Source organism: Pteropus vampyrus, unplaced genomic scaffold (assembly GCF_000151845.1).
Source record: "Pteropus vampyrus isolate Shadow unplaced genomic scaffold, Pvam_2.0 Scaffold73, whole genome shotgun sequence".
In the NCBI taxonomy this organism is placed as follows: Eukaryota; Metazoa; Chordata; class Mammalia; order Chiroptera; family Pteropodidae; genus Pteropus; species Pteropus vampyrus.
Genome location: NW_011888854.1, coordinates 3,930,791 through 3,935,866, shown reverse-complemented (window position 1 = coordinate 3,935,866; position 5,076 = coordinate 3,930,791).

Sequence of the window (5,076 nt, the reverse complement as noted above, 5' to 3'; positions counted from 1 at the left end):
GCTTGTGGAAATTTGATGTTCTTCAGCGTTTCCAAAAGTTGAAACATTGAAGGAAAAGAGTTTTTCATTTCTCTTTCTGAAATGAAAGATATAACTAGCCAATATAACACATATTAAATTGTTATACAGTTGTCCAGGACAGCCTGTAGATATCAAAATTCTCCTCAGATGCTCAAGTGTTTTATATAAAGTGGCATAGAATTTGCATATAACCAATGCATAGCCTCCGGTATACTTGAAATTATCTCTAGATACTTGTCATACCTAATACAACGTAAATGCTAGACAAACAATTGTTGCACTCTATTGTTTAGGGAATATTGACAAGAAAAAAGTCGAAACCTGTTCAATACAGACCCAATCATCATAGCCCTAACCACACAGTACATATCGGCGACAACATAACTTTTTTTTTTTTCAAATATTTTCAAACTGCCGTTGGTTAAATCTGTGAATGCTGAATCCATGGGTATGCAGATCCAGAGGGGTGGCTGTTGATCACTTTCTGCTTAATGATCAATTGATAATGGGATATTTAAATCCCATGTACTTGGGTGTACACCCACACACATTTATATTTTCAGTCTGAAATATATCCTTGTGAAATATGACATCGAAAACACCTCAGTAACAAATAACTCTTAGAACCCCCAAAGCTCCTTTCAGGGAGAATCCAAGATGCGTTCATCACTCGAGGCCCTTCATGGGGAGAAGGGAAGGAGACCCCTAGAGAGCGGGAAGGGATGGTGAAGGGAAGACAGCACTGCAGCGTCAGGGCCCTGACGGCCTCAGCAGTGTACGCTGACTTGTGTGCACACAGGGAAATCACGTCCGTGAAGTTTGCTGATACCGAGAGCTAGAAAACTGGATGACACGAATAGTCAGGGAGGTTACTCAGGTTCAATGTTTGAACTGTTCTGAACTGTTTTGAACTGTTTGAACTGTTTTACTCTTAATTGTAGAGAAAGAATTGGAATTCAGGTCCCTTTATTGCCAGTTTATTTATTTATTGTTTTCACATCACACTATGGGTGCTATGAGGTTTCATTGTGCATGGGATAACATATTTCAATAAGTGACACTTAAAGAGCATTTCAACTCTAAGACTTATAATAATATTTTACTCAGTTATGTTTAATATCATCATTGTCAAATGATTGTATGTGATACAAAATACAGAATAAAGCTAAGTAAATTTCACTCTTTATAATTCTATATGGGCAAAAGGTATGATTAATATATTAATGAAATATCTAATAAAATTATAAATGTCCTTTTTTCCATTAAAAAATAGCATAACAGGAAAAAATTTATAAGCTCAGCTTTCAGAAAGCCTGTACATATTGACTTTATGATAAGCATCTTACTGTCAACAGAACAAAGTTATAGGAGATAGACACTGTGACATCCTGTAAACAACCTATGTCACACAACTCTGTTTGAATTTTAAAGCATTTTGACTGATAATGTTTATTCATCACAGTGAAAAATTGTCAGAATGTAATCTGGCACAATAACTAGTAGTAGATAATCCAAGAATGGAAACTTTAGTATTTCATTTAATTGGAAAATACAGTGTTAAGAGCATTGACTAATTTAATCGTCATACGCGAAATATTGTTAGAAGTCTGTGATTCTTCTTTGACTGTCATTTCACTCATAAAAGAAGAAAAACTGCAGTTTATCTATTAATAACAAACTAGTTGATTTATTAATAACTGAATAGACTAGCAAATCCACTGTACTCTTGAATTTAATAAATGTTTTAATGATTTAAAAGAAACACTGATGATCATATTTCATATCATTACCATAGCAATGATTTAGTTACATGCCAAGTTAGATCATGTTTATATTTTTACATTGAAAAATTATTAGTCATTAAATCAGCAAACAGAGCATTAACTTGTATTTTGCCATTTGAAAAAAAAACCCAAACTCCTTAAAATTGTGCAAGCTGCTCTGTGAAAAAAAAATTATACATAATATTATTATAGATCAATGGCTATATCTAAGTGGTTGAAACTTATGTAATCAAACAATAATAACAAAAACACAATGAAACAACAGTAACGAACCCCACATTTAAAATTCTTACAAAGCTCTTATTGGGAAGATAAAGGGGAGTGTATATGTTTCTAGATGAAATTGTGTCCTCTGGAAATTCATAGACTAAAGCTTTAACACCCAATGTGACTGTATTTGGACATGGGGCCTTTAAGGAGGTAAGTAAAGTTAAATGAGGTTGTAAGATGAGGCCCTAATCTCATAGGACTGGTTTCTTTATTCAAAGAGAAAGAGACACAAAGCCACAAATGCGCAGAGAAATGGCCAGGTGACGTCCCAGTGGAAGACAGCCATTGCAAGCCAGGAAGCGAGATCTCACCAGAAACTTTCTGGCACCTGGATCATAGATGTCTAACTTTTAGAACTATGAGAAAATAAATTTCTGTTATGTAAGGCACTCAGTCTACGACATTTTGTTTGAGCAGCCTTAGAAGACTTATACAGATATGTATAAAAAATCTATATTCTAAATGCCTATCTTACTTATGAAACAAAAATTTGTTCAACAAAAATTAGATCAACCAAAAGTTTTCGTAATCTGCATAATGCCATGTTGTGCCACTCAATTATAGCATATAGAATGCTATAATCTCATATAAAAGTATTAGAAAATACTGTAGAAATTGATGAAGAAATTATCATGAATGCAGGGAGAAAAGTATAGGGTATCACCTCTACAACTTAGGTCTACTGCACTCACAAAAACAAGTGGCAGTGTAAATGACATCCATATATATGTATCCAAAAATACATATTTATAAATTATATAAATATGTAGATGTTGGATCTTATGAGATGATATAACTTTTTTGATTACTAAAGAATAATTACAGTTCAAAGACCATCCATGACAAATATAATTATATGACTTAATTTTTTTCGCTTTGCTATCCATCTAGATCATATATCTTGCCCCAAAACCATGTTTTAAACTTTATCAAATCTGTGGAGAAATGAAAGACTTGCCACAAAATTATTTTTTTGGTTCTTTGTTGTCAAAATGTATTTTGGAGTTTTATAAGATACAGAAAATTGTGTCTTTTATGAGACAATGAGAAAGCAAAACTCATATAGAAGTAAGAAAAATTCCTTTAGATCACTAGAAATTAGTATTACAGAAAGGATCATAAAGTCAGAAAATTATGATTTCAAGTCATAATTGAAATTAGAAAAATTAAAGTCGAATTAAAAAATTAAAATGGAATTAGGAAAATCAGGGCCAGAATTATCAAGGTTGATTGATCAATCTATCATCTATCTCTATCTCTATGTATTTATTCAAATTGTATACCATCGGAATATCCTTAAGCATAATATTAAGCATAAAATCATGCATTATATTTTTCTCTAAACTTGTATGGTCATTTGATACATTTTACATTTATTTCTATTGTTCTTGATAATATATATGCAAATCATTTAATGAGGGTCAGGTATTTTTTCAGATTATATTATACATTTATTTTTAATGTATTCAGAAAATATATTAAACTAATTTCATATGCCAGGCAGAGTGTAATTTGGGGAGTAAATAAAGAACAAAACAGTTATGCTTTTATCTCTCGTGTAGCTTTTTCTCTGAGACAGACTAACATTAATCAAGTAATCACATAGGTAAATGTATTATTTAAAATTGAAATAAATGTTATGAAGGAAAATTACAACTACTGAAATCTAGCTACACCAAATAAAATACATAGCTATTTATTTTTCTGAGAAATTATAAAATGTTATATTTTGATTTTTTCAAGTGTAATTTGTTGTGATGATTAAGTTTTACTCTTTATTAACTTCACTATTTAAAACAATACTTGAGGACTCTTTTTCTTTTTAGTATTACCCTTTAACAGCATTATCAGCCTAAAATTGTTTATATAATTTCCAATTATGCCTATAATTTCCAATTACTATTAAGGGATAGTTATAGATAATTTCTAATAATTATCTTAATTAAAATAATAGAACTGTAAGCATATTCCAATATTGGCCTTTAATATTAGTTTACTATAATGATACATTCGAACTATTGAGAATGTTTTATTTCGATTTGTTTGAGATGTTCATGTGGCTTGCTTTTTCTTTTTTTTGTCGAGATAGAAAATATATGATTAATTCACCAGTAAATATTATCTGCTATTGACCCCACAGTTAATGATAAACCAATTACATAGTAAAGAAAGCATAAATTGTACTACACAATCATAAGCAGAAATTTAAAATATTTGTGTTAAAAACGTGAATATGAACTCAACTGTATAACCACGTTTTAGATAAGTGGATTTAAGTACCATTTTTATTGATTAATCAATATAATGTAAATAAAAATAATTTGCCACTATTCTCAGTTTTTAATATTAAAAACAAGCTACAAATCTAGTTAAAATAGAACAATAATAACTCTTGCAATCTTAATGAAATTTTTATGTCATTTTTCAAAAAGCTTTGATAAATATACTTACTACTGGCTAAAATTTTCTGTTTAATGAGAATGTGAGTTAACTACAACTGCTCATTTCAACCTAGATTTCACAATAGAAAGAAGAAAAGACATTTGCCTCCTAGGTACTTACCAATTTCATTAGAAGTGATGGATTTTTTGTAGTATAGAGATTCTTAGGCGATGAAAAATACTGATTGCTTCTCCTTTCTAATATAGCAATAGTTCATGTCTTGGAACTAGTTCTATTGTCAAAGTGAATAATATTTTAATATGTAGGTATGGCCTTATTCTTCCCAATAGAAAAAATGGAATGCCTTTTGACATTAAGGGAGTTTGTTATCAGTCACTTTAGTAGTATTGATGCCAAATATTTCTGATGATGTGTTTGAGCTTCAGGTAAGATTCTGGAAGGGAAAATTATAAGCTAAAATGTGTGCACTATATCTCTCTCTTTGGGAGGTTTGTGCAAGCCAGGAATCATATATTCTAGCAAAGCAGGAGGGCTTGTTGGAAAATGGGCCTTATCAGAAACTAGATTTTAAATTATATTGTTTTTGCTGAGCTGTTAG